Here is a 17,898-nt window from a genome sequence, read left to right on the forward strand (position 1 = left end):
ATTCGTGTCTAATATAAAGAGAAATAACTTATTCCGTATTTTGTTCAAATGGGTGATGCACAACTTCATTTTCATTTTTTCCCCCCCAAAAGGTAGACTCATACTTCCATGAGTTTACTTTTTATTTTCACTAAAAAAAGTTTGTTACAATAAACCATGTTCAACCAAAAAACATCTCTTTTTATTCATTTAAGGGTCATTGTAGCTGATGATGATTATAATAATAATAATAATAATAATAATAATGATAGTTTAATACCGTATACCACGAAACCGTGAAACCGTGATATTTTCTGAGACGATTATCATACCGTGAAAATCTCATACCGTTACAACCCTACTTGAGGCTCGATGTGCTGCGGTGATATGCGCATTCCTTTGTCTGAACGCTAGTTGGTGCTCCAGTATAATCGGTCCGCTGAAACTCATCCAGTGAGAAACGTTCCGCGGTGCAAAATTAAGTGCGATTAAAATGCGTTAAAAAAAATTAACGCGTTATTTTTGTGTAATTAATCTAAATTAACGCGTTAAAGTCCCGGCCCTAATATATATATATATATTCCAGAATAATCAGAATAAGCATTGCTTTTATGACAGCTAAGCACATTTCTAGGTCAAACTAATTAGTTTAATGTGAGTGCGCATAATTGTCGTGAAAATGTCAAACCAAAGCATCTTTATGCTCCTAAAAGCAGACTATTATTGAAATTATTATTATTAAATATATAGACGTTGGATAAGGCAAGCATTTTTATTCATTGAGATCCAGTAGTATTCAATCAATGTCTGAATCTGACATGCTCAGGCATAATAACAGCATGACATCATATGAGTTTCATCATGCACTTTATAACATATCATTTTCGCACTGAAATGCACTGATGGAACAGGCTAGAAAAAGTAGTAAAACTTGCTAAATCATGCTCATCTCTCCAAATAGCAGGTTTTAAGTCAGTCAGGTCTCTAATCTAAAAGTGCTGACGTACAAGAATGACATGAAACAAGATCTTACACGGCAATGCAACCACTGCTGTACTGAGCAGAGCAAGTCCCACAGCATTTCCACAGATTGCAATAATCAGCTTTCACTGCAGACACGTGCTCATGGTTTGGAATTAAAAAGACCTTCGGTTAGATCATAAATGTGCAACAAAACTACATTTACAGTTTTAGATTGCATACACATGCAAAACCTGCTGGCATGATGCAATGCCTCCTTTTTCTTTTCTTTTTGTCCATTTATTTAGTAATGTGTAAATGCATGGAAAAACTTGCAGTCTACATGTCTCAAAAAAAAAATTATTATTTAAAAATGAGTACATGAAAAAAAGATATTTAAAATTTAAATATATTTATGTTAATTAACAAATTTGTGTTTACTTAATTTGTTTATGCATTTAGTCAAAGATAAGACAAAATTAAACAAATAACGTAAAAAAGAATTTCAATTAAATTTCGTTTTCAGTTTTAATGTGATTTGGGATCATTAATTTGCACAATGCAACATTTATTAAACATTTATTTACATTTTTAATTTCTTTAAGTTTTTCTTCATTATTTAGTAATATGAATAAAATAATGTCAAATACCAAATATAATTATAATATCATAAATAAAATAAAAGTAAAGAGAAAAATGAAAATTATGAAAAAAAAAATTTTAAATTAAAGTTTCTTCATTATTTAGTAATGTGAATAAAAATGTCAAATATCAAATATAATAATAATATGAAATAGATTTAAAAATATTTTCAAGCTTTGTCAGTATTTAGTAATATGAATAAAATACATCAAATATAAATATCAAAAATATATAATACCATAAAATACATATTAATGAATAATGTCTCATTTAATTTTAAGTTTCTTCATTATTTACTAATAAAAATTAATGTCAAATATAATTATAATATATAAAGTAAATGAGAAAAACATTAATGAAAAAGTTTTCACTTAGTAATATAAACAAATAAAATAAATGTGATGTTAAATATCATAATATATAAAAAGAAAATATTTTCATTAAAAACATTTAAAGTTCATTATTTAGTAACATGAATAAAGTAAATAAAATAATGTCAGATATCAATATAATTAATAGAAATATATAATAACAAAATAAAGGTAAATGAGAAAAAAATTATAGATTCTATGAAAAATATATTTTCTTGTAGGATGAGAATATAAAAACTAAAAAGTAAATGAGAAACAAATTTACAATTTTTTTTATAACAAGAATATATTTTGAAAAGCATTTACAGTTTAGGATCAAAATGTCATTGATTTAGACCATAACTGAGCCACAAAAAAAAAAAAAAAAAAAAAAAAAAAATCTGTTTATATTCTACAACATCCAAATCTTGCTGACATGATTCAACACTGTTGCAGAATTGTTCTGGATCATTTCTGGGTATCAATAACACCAAATAGTAAGACCGTGATGCTTGACTTACAAGCAGCGAACACCACAAACAAGCCTATTTTTAACCCATGTCCATTGCATAATAAACAGTCATGTTTCCTAATGGGAAAACAGTGTTTAAAATAGTGCATCTGTGTTTGTGGTTGCCAGTAACTCATTGATAATTAATTCTGGATTTGGCAGGAGCCCACATTAACAGTCCGGGGTCTCTCCAAAATGACATCATCCATCCGCAGAGACGCCTGTGACGGGAACACGGGACGCACTACCTACAGGAGCACATTCCTCTCCCATGAGATCACTGCCCCCCTCCTGCAGCAGCCAATCAGAGAGCAGAGACCCTCCATTAACAGTCCCATCAGGTCACCCGAAACACTCCAGCCAGACCTACCATTGTGTCACGGCTTCATAATGTGCCACTTGAAATCATTAACAGTTTCTGCTCCGCCAAACGGACGGCTGTGTAAAATAAACTCAGATACATTAAAGGAAAAAACTAAATGCTTGTCTCATGAGACTTGAGCTGTTTGCCATCATAAGACTCTAAAAACCCCACATTAGATGAAGAAAAACAGTCAGGAGGGAGAAATGACCCCAAGTTGGAGTTTAAACACCTGAGCGGCCTGCTTCAGTGAACACTAATGCATCCACAGCCGTAAATGCCTGCTTTGATTAAAAGCTAAAGCACTGCACTAATGCAAAATACTTTGAAACAACAAAGTGTTCGCAATGCACTTAACATTACGTTTAGTAGGAAATGTACTCTAGGAATGGGGACTTGACTTTAGATATCAGGATTTAATTGGACTATGAAAAAGGACTTTAAGTTACGTTTTTGTTAATATAAATTCGTTCCCACAAGGCCTTGGTTATGCCTGAAAAAAAAAAAAAAGGCACATATAAACACCAAAATGCATGAAGCAAATGAATGGAAAAACAAAGGAAATGGGAAAAAAGCAAAACAAAAAACGGTAACACTTTACAATAAGGTTCATTAGTTAACATTAGTTAACCATATTAGTTAACATGAACTAATAATGAACTGGACTTATACAGCATTTATTAATCTTTGTTAATGTTAATTTCAACATTTACTAATACATTATTAAAATTGTTAACATTAGTTAATGCAGTGTGAACTAACATTAACAAACAATGAACAACTGTATTTCCGTTAACTAACGTTAATGAAGATTAGTAAATACATTAACAAATGTATTGCTCATGGTTAGTTCATGTTAGTTAATACATTAACTAATGTTTAACTAATGAACCTTATTGTAAAGTGTTACCCAAAAAACAATTGAAACTTAATTTACAAAAAGGGAAAAAAAATACATTTTTTTTTAATATTATATAAAATAAAACAATTAAAAGTATTTTTACTTAGAAGAAATTAAAACCTAATATCAGGATCGAATAAATAAATCAATTAAATTAGAATACATTTTTTTAAAAAGTAAAAAAAAAAGTTTAAAATTTTGATTAAACAAAGAAAAAACTTAAATGTCTTTTAGCTATTTTTATTATATATATTTGTATATAATAACAATTATTTTTATTTTTATTCATTTATTTTATTGCTTTATTTTATTCGGTGAATTCCATTCATTTTATTTTATTTTTTTTGTATTTTATTTATTTTTAACCAGGAGAAATTAAAACCTATATTATCAGAACCGAATAAATATTATAAATCAATGAGATTAGAACACATTTTTACATAGAAAATCATATCAAAAACAATGATTTTGGATTTTATGCGAAGGACATGATTTTATTTTTACAGTCTAAGGTGGGGGGGATACTTACTGAATATTAAAAAGTAACAATGATAAAATGAAATAAAAAATAAAATATAATACACAGACTTTAAATTTAATGTAAAATTTTATTTTGTAGGCGGGGGGAAATAAAAAAAATAAAAATAAAATAAAAAAAAAAAAAACCTACTGCCGAATCTTACGCACACAATAAAATACAGAAAAGGACAAAAAAAAAAAATCAGGTGGCCTTTACACAAAACAGTGTATGTAGAGTTGCTTCTCTATCAGTTTCACCGATTACACACTATTATCAGGCTCTGGACTCTGTCAGAGAGGAAAAGACTACTGTATTGTGGAAACCCATGTAGCGCTCAATACCAGCATGCAACAACTGCAATTAACAACCATTACTTTAATACATTCTCAAATTACTGCAGATTTGCAGCGTGCGCGTTTTGAGATAAGATCACGAACCTACAAATAGAAAAACAAGGGGGAAAAAAACAAACTTGGATTTGAAACTATTTAAAGAGTCATAATGAAAAGCAGACGTTTTTGCCATTAAGTAAAAGCTTTTAAAAGTACCATGTGCGCACACACCAAAACTAAACTACAAAACAGCAAGTTTAAAAATGCTCAAGATGGCATTACAACCAGCTTAACATATTCCCACCCACATTTAAATATTAATATCTACTTGAAAATGTGGTTATTCTAATTTTTCTAGTTTAGTTTTCATCTAATATTTATATTTTGTTAGTTTCATTTCATTAAACACAAAAGTTAAGTTCACTAATACTAATTAAGACAGTAAGAAAAGTGCCATAAAATCTATCAAAAAAAAAAAGTTACTGTACTGTTCTCGGTTTGTTTCTACCCAACAAATGCAGACATGCTGACAGCAGCTTATTTCTCATTCAGATTTATTTCAGCACAAACACTGGCTTTATGAGAAGTCTTGGCTTCGCACGTGTATGTGGATCTTGAAACAACGCGAACGCTGCCAGCCGGTGGACTCAGAGTTTGTCCATATTGATGAAAGGCTGTAGTTTGATGGCATGTGTTTGTGGGCCGTGTGTTACTCCAGAGCGATGAGCTCACCCTCATACAGGAAATGCAGATGATGTTCTCAGTTTAACTGCAGGGAGGCGACCATATGGTTTATACGACGCATTGTTTGAATCTCGTTCACTCGCTCGTTTGGAGTGGGGGGCCGGAGAGAGGAAGACGCCTTTTGAAGACTTGTTGCTGGAGTTATACGAGGATTTCGTCCAGGATGTGATGCGGACGCACAAACAGACAGTCAACATGAGGCTGCTTTATATAAAAAAAAAAAAAAAATAAAAAAAAATAAAAAAAACACATCTTCTCGCTTTGCATTATGCAGTTTTATGCCTCATCATTTTCTTGTGCATCATGTTTTCCCATGTGAATCTGCTGTTAATTAACCTAGTTCATTTGTTTAGGTAAATCCTAAGTGACTCATCTTAGAGGATGCAGTACGGGTGGCACTAAGTGATGTTTAATTAGTTTATTCTAGTGCTATGGACTAAAATATTAGCGTTATATAATAGCGTTTCCATACAATTCAATATCAATATTTATCATGATTTTCATTTTATACTATTAATATGAAATTAAACTATTTCTTAGACCTCTCAAATGAAGGTAAAGAACAGGTGTGTAAACAGAATCATAAAAATGTCTAATGAAAGAAAAAAAAAAAAAAAAAAAGAATTCAAAACTTCAATGATTTAATTCAAAGCTTTTAATATAGTCAAGATATATAAAACATTAAAACAATTTATCTTGTTAATGTATTAAATAAGGGGCTGCACAACAGACTTGTATAAATTTCAAATGGATGAAAAATATTGGGTATGATATTACATTAAAAAATAAATTAAATGCATAACAATTTAATTTGTATTAATACAATAAATTATCAATTTAGTAGTGCATTATTATTATTATTGTTATGTTTTAAGAATTTTCTTCTACAATGCATTTCTGTCCTTTTTCTTTTTAAACCAAATTTGTAGCAACATGAAACTAGTCATCTAAATATAGGCTAAATTACTTATTACTAAATCCCATATTTGACAAAACATTGTTATTATTAATTTAATATTAATAAATTATTAACAAATTACTACCATTTAAATAATAATTATTATTATTTTTTTATTTTTTATTTTTTTTGTCCTTTCTTCTAAACCAAACTTGTAGCAACATGAAACTGATCAACTAAATGTAGGCTAAATTACTTCATTACTAAATTACATATTTTTGCCAATAAACAAAAACACACCACTGTTATTAATTTTATATTAATTTATTATCACTTATTAAATATACAATAATAATAATAATAATAATAATAATAATAAAATAATTTTATTAAACAACAACAACAACAAAATTTATTATTCTTTATTAGAATTATAAAATAACTACTATAATTATTGATAATTTTATACAATAGTACTTGTCAAGAGTTTATAGCAACATAAATCTGATCTTCATGTAGGCTAAAATATGGAATATAATATAAAATATTGTATAATATAGAATATAAAAAAAATTTTACTATGCATGCATAAATAAATGACCTGAAAACGATCCTATGACATTGTTTGACTAGTTTTGGCCTGATTTTGAAGCTCAGGTAAAGCACAAGAGTTGTTTTACATGTATTATAAGCGGGTTTACAGAGATACTAAAGCTGTGGCACTGATATGTTAGATAAATAGTGTATAAAATCAGTCAAAAGAGTCATTTCCAGGTCATTTGAGCAACCAACTTCCTGAAACTAAACTATATACAGTACCAACTAGCATCGGAGCATGATGTTTACAAAGCAACAAGACAAACTACTATTGCACACAGTAAGTGGTGTTTTGATGAGGGTGGAGTGTAATTAGAGGGATTTCATAGAGACCTAAGGTGGTTTGAGAAACTCCTCATTAAATCATTGACACTGAAGAAGAGCAGAGAATATAATCTCTCCACAGTTACTGTTTTGAGTTCGATTACATGGTCGTGTTCAATCCTGTCTAGACTCAGGAACATCTGGGTGGGATCTAGGTTGGGTTCAGCAAATGGTAAAATTACTGACATATTGACATCACCAAGGTTGCCAAGTTTTCCCATCACTAGGTGTTACTCAAAAACATCAGCCAATCACAGCATGAGAGAAGGATCATGTGACCCCCGAAAGCTCAAGGTTGCTTCACCTTCAGGTCAATAGAAAGAGATACCTCGCCTGAAATAAATTCCTCATATTCTCCTGTCAAAGACTTCAATTACTTCTGAACAATCGCATGACAAAGAGCCCAATAAAACCCTGAGCTTTCAGTATCTGAGCAGATCCTTGGCTGGTTATTGCGAACAGTAGCACAAGAGAGCCTGCAAAAGCAAAACGCAGCGGTGGCGTCTCGGGTTACCCGCTTCCAGCCGGACACAAGAGCTCCTGTATGAAAGCCAGTGTAATCTCAGAAAGTGTCTTTTGTAGGAGCCGGGGGCCAGGAATAAAAGACAAGAGGCGGCAGAAACCGGTGACTCTGAGAAAGGGCGTCCTGAACGGCTGAATGACATTTCTCATGCTTTAAAAGGGTCTTTTTCACCTGTGGACCAGAAGAGTTACTCAAAACCTGGACACGTGAGAGGCAGCCAAGGCCTAAAGGTTTCTAAAGTAGTGCTTCCAAAGTAAGCACCATAAGAGTCAATTACTGTTTTCTTGAAATAAAAATTGAGGCCTGAGAAATTTTTCCACATTTAAATTTTTTCTAGATTCCTTTTTATTGTAATTACGTTTTACAAAAAAATATATTTTTAGGGCCCTATGAAATGGATTTTATATTCTTAAATTCGGTTTCATTTTTTACCATTTAAGCTTTTCTAGCTTTCATTTTTTTTTCATTTAAACATTTCCAAAATGTGTTTTAAAGGATTAATTAAATTAATGGTTAAGTTAAATTAAATTAAATGCATGTCTGATTAATTTAAACCATGAAACTTGTCAATTTAAAATGAAGTTTAACAAAAATTTAATTTTTAGGGTCCTATGAATTTTTTCCCCCCAAATTCTCTAAACTGCATTTTAAAAGTGAAATTAAATTTATTAAAAATCAAAATAAATGTCTAATTACTTGAAATCATAAAAAATTGCTGTTAAATTGTACAAGTTGTATGACTTCAATTAATTAGACATGGTTTAATCCAATTTAACCATTAAAACACAGTTTAGAAGACTTGAAATTGTGGAAAAATTTAATCTAGAAAAACACTTAATTTAATAAGTAATGTAACTTCACCCTTAAAAACAGGATATTAAATAGAATAAAATGAAATCTAAAAAAATTAAATTGGGGGGGAAAAAAGAAAAGAAAAGAATTAGAAAAAAAATATTTCTTAGGGTCCTAAAAATGTAAATGTTAAACTTAAATTGCTGTTAAATTGCACCTTTAACAAAATTTACATTTTATGGACCCCATGAAATAATATTTTTCCTTCTAATTCAATTTTTTCCCCCAAAATTGCTTTTTCCCCCTTTAATATTTCTAGATAATTTTTCCCCCATTGAAAATTCCATAAATGTTTCAAATCTGTGTTTTAAAAGGTTAAATTAAATTTAACAATCAAAAACAGTTAAATTAATTTAAGTCACAAATATTTGTACAAAAATTCAAATTCAATTTATTTTCCAAATGACATGCCTAAAAAACATGCCTAATTTAAATCAAAAGTTGCAATTTAACAGCAAAGTTAAAAAAAAAAAAAAAATTAAGGGCCCTATGAAAATGTTTTTTCCTCAAAATTCATCTTATTTTACTGAATTCTGTGCGTTCCATTTTAATTTTTCAAGATCACATTTTAATTGTTTAATTTTAATAAATCAAAAGCATATCTAATTACTCAAACTGAGATGTATAGTAATGTATGTCACAATTTCTTCAAGTTAAACTACTCATTTTCACACACTGCCAAGCGTATGTGCGTATATGTAATGGCGAGTTTCTCTCAAATGATGTCCTCATCTAGTGAGACACTGAAATCACAGCAAGCATCACACAAAGACACAACACATGCAGGATTCAGTCTTTTTACAGCTTAGTATTTACAGACACTAGCCCACATTGCAATATGATTTAAGAGTATCCAACCAGCTTCAGAATTATTTACTTAAAATTTGACAAATTCCATGAGATTCTGCGTTATACAGTAAACTCCATTTTCACGACTGGATACCGCGTTTTTCGCATCACGGAAATCATAGGGCCCTAAAAATAGCAAGCAACATTGCGTAATTGTGTAAAACGTAAATGAGTGATAAGAAATGCATTCGAGAAAGTAAATCTTTTGTAAGGCCCAAATGTCTAAACTTGCCTGTGTATAGAAAGGCTTTGAAGCTTTTTTACGCATCTGAAGTCATCCAGGCTCAACCGAGCCAAAGTAAATAACAGTAGGCAGGAAATCTGTGTAACCGTTCGCAAATCTTTTGACTTATTGCTCGGTGACAAACAGCAGTGAAAACACACATAGCAACAGAAAAATGACTGGCCTTTTGGGTCCCGTCCAAACAAGCGGATTGCTTTTCTATAGGACCCTTTGTTTTGCCGTTTTATTTGTGCTCGTAAAAAAAAAAAAAAAAAAAAAAAAAAAAAAATCCCCAGCACTCCCTGATCTGACAGACAAGTCTGAACTGTAAATCAAACAGAAGCTCTGGTACCTTCCACCGGGCAATACGACCTATATACACAAGCACAGGAACACTGGCTTACACCCAAGGGTGGAGACTACAATCGCAGGAGGAATTTGCCTTGGTGATATTCTTAAGATGCAATTCATGTTAACAAACCCTATAGGCTCCAGTTAAAAGATGCCTTTGGCCTTAACCAGGCATTTTCAAACTGGGGGCTGCAATGGAGTGCTAGGGGGTTCATGGAAAGATTTACAAAAATAAAATGGAAATAAAATATTGATTAAAACAGAGTAAAATGAACAAATATACAACAGATTAAAACAAAACTACATTACATTAGAATAAATTCTAAATCAAATAATGAAAACATTAGACATTACACAAAAGTAAATTAAATTCAATTAAAAAAATCTATTAAAAGTTGATTAAAATAAACAGTGTAAAATAAATTAACAAATAAGTATTTAAAACGAATTAAATAATAAAATCAATTAAAAAAGTTAATAAATTAGATAAAAATAAAATTAAAATTAGATAAAAATAAAAATGATCAAAATTGATAAAACAATAGTTTAAAATAAATTAACAAATACACAGAATAAAACAAAAGCAAAATAGATTAAAATAAATTTGATGAAATAAAGTTAATTAAAACAAGAGTAAAATGAATGGAACAAAAACTGATTAAAACAATTTTGCTAAAGAGATTAAAATAAATAGATAAAACTAAATTTTATAAAAGGGTAAAATAAAACGGATTACAACAAAAAGATTTAAATAAGAGTAAATACATTTTAAATTATATAAATATACGTTCAATAAATAATGATTGAAATGACAAACTAAGCATTATATTGAACAAAAAAAAAAAAGATTAAATTGGAAATAAATAAATACTATGAGTAGGAACTTAATATTCTCCAAATAACATTTTAGAAAATAAATCTTTATTTGAGAACCTTTTTTTTTTTTTTTTTTTTTTTTTTTACAGCAGATGGCTTTTAAATTTTAGGATGGGATGTCCCTCACACGAGGATGATCATATTAGTGCACCTGTGGCTTTAAAAAGCTTGAAAACCCCTGACCAAAACGCTTTTTGACCTTAAACTAGTAGCCTCCAAACAGAAACCCCATGCAAATCATTGAAAACTGTGCACATTTGACCTGCAAAGTACAAGCAGCAGAACATGGAAGAGATGTTTTGAATTAAGAACATGACATCAGAGTCAAAGCACGTGAAAAATGCCTATGAAGAGGTTAAACCGCGCTTCAGGAGCGTGATTGTGTAAGGCCGCATGAGCTCATCGGACGTGCTTGACGCTTTCAGACGCAGTCTCAACACAGATGGCATGTTGGAAGAGTAAATGATTAACTTTAAATCGCATACTGACCCACTGCACGGGTCTAAAGACCAGAAGGACGAGCGCTTACGGAGCAAAATGGTGACTGAAGTGTTAATGCAATCCAGATAGCGTGTAGGAAACCAGACACGCTTGCAAACTTCTCCCTCCAGAAAAAGAAAACCAGAGAGAAACTGCTTAGTCTTAAGGCTGACGTCAATTACATTGTTTGCTTTCGCTGGTTGCGTTGAACCCCGAAGGTCAAAGCTTCTTTGCAAACAATGCAATCTGACCTTTGCTACCATGCAGACGGGAGAAGCGTTTCCCGCGTTGACCTAAAAACATTCCCTGTGTGAAAAAGCCATCCGGCCAAGTCTGTCCGACCTCATGCGGTCAGACTGAACGTAATGGAAGAGGTTAACGTAATGATGGCAGACCGCAGGAGAAACCTGTGCAGACGTCCCACAGAAAGCCGGGGTTGTTTTAGGCAAGCTCACCTTCCCTGGCTCTCATGCGCGTTTTAACGCAGCGTGACTGAGAATATTATTGCAGAGGTTGTTCTATAGCAACCCTGAAATATTTGCTCAAGGCCTCGTCTCTTTGAACGCCGCCGTACGTGCTGTTCTCCACGTTCGGGTTTCGTTATTTGGACCGAAGGCAGTATCTGGGACACATTACTGAAACTGTGATGCAATCCGTCCTGCTGCAGGAATGTGAGGTTTCTGCATCAGCAGCTTCTGGAATTGCTGCGAGGAGCTGAACTTTGGCGAGGGATGCATTAGCGGGCACATTTATTTTTTTACTCTGTGGCCAAAGAAAGAAAGAAAGAAAGAAAAAAAAAAAGAAAAAAAAAAAACACTGAATGCAAGATGTAATGTAAGCATCCCATGGGGAAAAAACATCAACGTAACATCTGAATTCAGAGGTGAAAAGCTAAAATATAAAAATCGGAATTTAGAAGGAAAAAAAAATTGCAAGCTGTAAAATTAGAATTTAGTGGTGAAAAAAGCTACAATTGCAAAATTAGAATTCAGAGGTGAAAATGCTAAAATTGTAACGTGTAAAATTAGAATTTTGAGGTGAAAAAAAGCAAAAGTTGCAAGATGTAAAATTAAAATTTAGAGGTGGAAAAAAAAAAGCTAAAATTGCAGAACGTAAAATCAGAATTCAGACAGAAAAGAGCTAAAATTGCAAGATGTAAAATCAGAATTCAAAAGGAAAACAAACAAAATTGTAAGCTGTAAAATTTAAATTTAGAGGTGAAAAAAGCTAAAATTGTAAGAATTCATAAGGGGAAAAAAAGCTAAAATTGCAAGATAAAAATCAATTTTGGGGTGAAAAAATAAGCCAAAATTGCAGAATGTAAAATCAGAATTCAGACAGAAAAAAAAAGCTAAAATTGCAAGATGTAAAAATCTGAATTTAGGTGAAAAAAAAGCTAAAATTGCAAGATAATCTAAATTTTGGGGTAAAAAAAAAAAAAAAAAAAAAAAAAAGCCAAAATTGCAGAATGTAAAATCAGATTTCCGACAGAAAAAAAGCTAAAATTGCAAGATAAAAATCAATTTTGGGGTGAAAAAATAAGCCAAAATTGCAGAATGTAAAATCAGAATTCAGACAGAAAAAAAGCTAAAATTGCAAGATGGAAAAATCTGAATTTAGGTGAAAAAAAAAGCTAAAATTGCAAGATAATCTAAATTTTGGGGTAAAAAAAAAAAAAAAAAAAAAAAAAAAAGCCAAAATTGCAGAATGTAAAATCAGAATTCCGACAGAAAAAAAGCTAAAATTGCAAGATGTAAAAATCTGAATTTAGAGGTGAAAAAAAGCTAAAATTGCAGAATGTAAAATCAAAAATAAGGGGGGAAAAAAAAGCTAAAATTGTGAGATGTGAAATCAGAATTCAGAAGGGAAAAAAAAGCTAAACTTGCAAGATGTAAAATTAAAATATTGAGGTAAAAAAAGCTAAAATTGAGAGATGTGAAATCAGAATTCATAAGAAAAAAAAAGTTAAAATTGCAAGATAAAAATCAAAATTCTGGGGTGAAAAAAAAAGCCAAAATTGCAGAATGTAAAATCAGAATTAAGGGGAAAAAAAAAAAAAAAAAAAAGTTTAATTTAGGATGTGAAAAAAAAACTAAAATTGCAAGATGTAAAATTAAAATTTAGAGGTAAAAAAAATAAGAGATGTGAAATTAAAACTTAGGAGGTGAAAAAAGCTAAAATTGCAGATTGTAAATTCAGAATTCAGACAGAAAAAAAAGCTAAAATTGCAAGATGTAAAATCAGAATTCGAAAGGAAAAAAAAACAATTGTAAGCTGCAAAATTTAAATTTAGAGGTGAAAAAAAGCTAAAATTGTAAGAATTCATAAGGGGAAAAAAGCTAAAATTGCAAGATGTAAAAATCTGAATTTAGAGGTGAAAAAAAAGCTAAACTTGCAAGATGTAAAATTAAAATATTGAGGTAAAAAAAAGCTAAAATTGAGAGATGTGAAATCAGAATAAGAAAAAAAGCTAAAATTGCAAGATAAAAATCAATTCTGGGGTGAAAAAAAAGCCAAAATTGCAGAATGTAAAATTAAAATTTAGAGGTGAAAGGCAAAAATTGTAATATGTAAAATCAGAATTCATAAGGAAAAAGGCTTAAATTGCAAGATGCAAAAAAATTAGAGGTAAAAAAAGTTTGTGAGATGAGAAATCAGAATTTATAAGGGAAAAAATGCTAAAACTGCAAGATGTAAAATTAATTTAGAGGTGAAAAAAGCTAAAAAACGCAAGCTGTAAATTTATAATTTAGAGGTGAACAAAAGCTAAAATTGCAGAATGTAAAATCAGAATTCATAAAGGAAAAAATGCTAAAATTGCAAGATGAATTCAGAAAGGGGAAAAAAATCAAATTTAGCTAAAAAAGCTAAAAATTATGAATTGTAAAGGCTGTAACCTTGGACAAATTACTCAAACTGTGATGCCATCTGTTCTTCTGCAGGAATGAGAGGTTTCTGCATCAGCAGCTTCTGGAATTGTTGCGAGGAGCTGAACTTTGTTGTTGCGAGGGTCGCATTAGCAGAGCCCTGCATCCTGTTGCTTCTTTTAGACTGAAACAATAGCGGATTCCACCAAAATGCCACACAAAATCCATGTGCACAATCACAGGTTTCTGGGTTCATGTTCAAGGTTTTCCTTCCGGGAGTTCAGCCTAACCAGAGTGGCTCTTCCTGTTAAAGTGCCTGTTAGATGCGGCGTATTCAAGCTTAATTAGCTGCACAATAAAAGGTATGCTACTTATTTCAACAACCTGTAAAAGAGGGCTTTTCTATGCAAGCTTGTTTTCACATGGGATAAGAAAAAGTAATTGTACTTTTTAATCTCACAATTCCAGCTTTTTTTCCAAGTTATTGAGAGATGTTCTAAATCATGACATGTACAAAACTTGAGTTGAGCTATAAAATTAAAATTTAGATGTGAAAAAAAAGAAAATTACGAAACATAAGATTAGAAAAAGTAAAAACTTCAAAATGCAAACTCTTTTTCCTCTCAATTTTGAATCAAAATCCTCTTTGAATCAAAATCATTAGATTAAAATAATTGCGATTTTTACAATTCTGGCTTTCAGTTCTTGTTTTTTGTTTTGTTTTTATTTTTTGCAAGATAACACTGAATTGTTATACATTTACTCGCTATTGAGAGGAAAAAAGTACAACAATTGAGAAAGCAATTACAATTATTTTTTTTCTCTCTAATAAAAAAACCGAGATGTAAACTCTGAATTCAAAAGGGAAAAAAGCTAAAATTGTAAGAGCTAAAAATCTGAATTCTGAGAATCAAAATCATGAGATAAAGACAATTGCAATTTTTCATCTCACAATTCTGGATTGCAAGATGTTGAATTAAGAGTTAAATTAATATAATTGATTTAAGCTTGCAACTGTGGTTAAAAAAAAAAAAAAAAAAAAGAATTGTCAGTTAACATTAAAAAAAAAAATTACTCTGCGGCAGAAAAAAAAAATAGAACGATGTAAAATTAGCATTTAAAAGAAAAAGCTAAATGTGCGAAAAAAATGAATGAGAAAGGCAATTGCAACTTTTTCGTCACAATAATGGCTTTTTCCTTACAAATCAGATTTTTTTCTTCTCAGAACTTGCAACCAAAATTGTAAGAAATTGCATCAAATTGTAAGATAAACACGCAATTGTTTCTTTTTTGGTTTAAAAGAATTAATATTCAGATGGATTTAAATGGATAAATACGCTAACTTAACACTGACAGTTATTGAACTGAATCAACACTGAACACAACTGACCTGACAAACTCTATTGTCTTCTGTAGAACTGGTTATAGCTCATTTCATAATTGAACTTTGCAACTCTATTGCTGAACGGAACTGAATCAACTCTGATCTAAATTGATCTGAGTAATGACGCCATTGTTTTCTGTATAAATGAAAGTGAATTTGTTTGATAATTGATCATGCAACCTTTACACTGTAATCTTGTTTATTACTGTAAAGCTGACACAATCTGTATTGCATAAAGAACTACCTGTACATAAATGAATATGACTTGATCCTCTATTTACTGAACAGTCATAAATGCCGGTGGGAACGACTTATCTCTTTAAAACAGTCGGTTTAACGTGAATTCAAACACATTCAGCTTGTCTTCCTTTGTGTGTTTGTGTGTTAAAGGGCAAGCGAAGGCTAGCGGCAGCTCTACACCCATCCAGTACAACAAGTTCTGAGAGTTTGGCCTTGTGTTCAAATCAGTGCTGCGTCTCAAAGCGGGTCGGATAACTTTAGGAAAACTAGTGAAAACTAAGTTTCCTTAGCCACATTTACCTGTACAGACAAGTGAACATCACAGGGTGACACAAATAAAAACAGGTTCAGGACAGCCGGCTACAATAATAAATCAACGTTTGAGGGAAACCTATTGATATTTGTTGACATACTGATATTTCTGATTTAAAAAAAAAAAAAAAAAAAAGGATGAAAAAACCCTCCAAGTTTGCTGTGCTTGTTTGTAGTGCTGCACAAGTTGGCCAAAACTTGATTATTATGACTACTATGACTTAATAGTTCATATTGTTCTTTATGATTATTACTCCTTAATGAGCAAAAAGAAAACACATGATTAAAATTACTAATATTAAAATAATAAAACAATATACAATAATAATAATAAAAATAATAAAAATAATAATAATTATTATTATTATTATTATTATTATTATTATCATCATCATCTTTATTAATTAATTTTATATTTTTTAATGTAATTATTTTATTTTTGTAAACAAAACAAAAAATTGTATTAGATAAGATATTAACTTCACTAAAATTAAAATAATGAGGATTTGATAATAATGGTAATAAATAATAATAATAATAATAATAATAATAATAATAATAAGGTAGAATATAATTAATCTCTATAATATCCATGTAAACAATGTCTATTAAATAATAAAAATATAAATATAAATGATTAATATTTCAGTAAAGTATATTACTAATAATTACTAAGAAATTGAAAAATAAAAATAGAGTATAAACAACTAAGTCATAAAGAAATAATATTATACACTATATTATTATTTATTATTATTATTATTATTATTATTATTATTACTACTACTACTATTATATACTACAAGTAAAAATAGAATAAATTACTAGTTAAATAAAAAATCTTGTTATTAAATCAAATTATAAAGTGATAGAATTAGTAATAAAAGAAATTAATATTTCACTAAAATACAGTATTTATAATACTAATAAAATTACTAATAAAAAATTCAACTAAAAATTTATAAAATAATATTTGACTATTATTATTATTTTATTATTAATACTAATATAATTGTGTAGAAATACAACAGAATAAATGTAATAATTTAATTTAAAATGTTTGTAATAGACAATTAATGATCCTTATTTTTTACTAAATAAAACCTAGTAATAAAACAAGAAATTAATTTACCAATTAAAAAAATTAAAATAAATAAAATAATAAATGTAGAAATACAATAGAATAAATTTAATTAAATTGAATATCTGAAATGTTTGTAATAGACAATATTAAATAACTTATTCCTTTATGATAATTATTTTTACTAAGTAAAACATAGTAAAACAATGAATACCAATTTGTAAAAAAAAAATAAAAAAAAAATAATAAAAAAATTAAATAAATAAAAATAAATAAGGATTTAATGGAATAAAAGTCAATTTAACAAACAAAAAATTATATAGTTTAGCTTATTAGTTTCAAATGATTATCTAAAAAAATGTTGGCTTAAAGATTAAGATGCAAAGGCCAGAAAGTTTATTAATTAAATTTGTTGGATGAATCCGAAGGAGTCTAAATGGTAGCTGCAACAAATACTGCTATTTTAGGCCTTGCTGCTTCTACAAATCCAAAACAAACCAAGAAGAGTCTTTTGTGTAAAGCGCACGTCCACACCCTGAACATTTGATCTGTTCATAAAGCTGCCTGTCAGAACAACTCCTGAAAACCTTCATTTACTGTACAGAGCCAAAGAAACAAACCCTTCCACAGGAACTCATCCCACACGTTACTTTACAAGCCGCTGAGATCCCAATAAAGCCGATAGGGAATGTTTTATACAAACGAAGAAAAACTCTGCAACCTAACACGGGCGAACCTTTG

This window comes from Garra rufa, chromosome 20 (genome assembly GCF_049309525.1).
Source record: "Garra rufa chromosome 20, GarRuf1.0, whole genome shotgun sequence".
NCBI classification, from domain to species: Eukaryota; Metazoa; Chordata; class Actinopteri; order Cypriniformes; family Cyprinidae; genus Garra; species Garra rufa.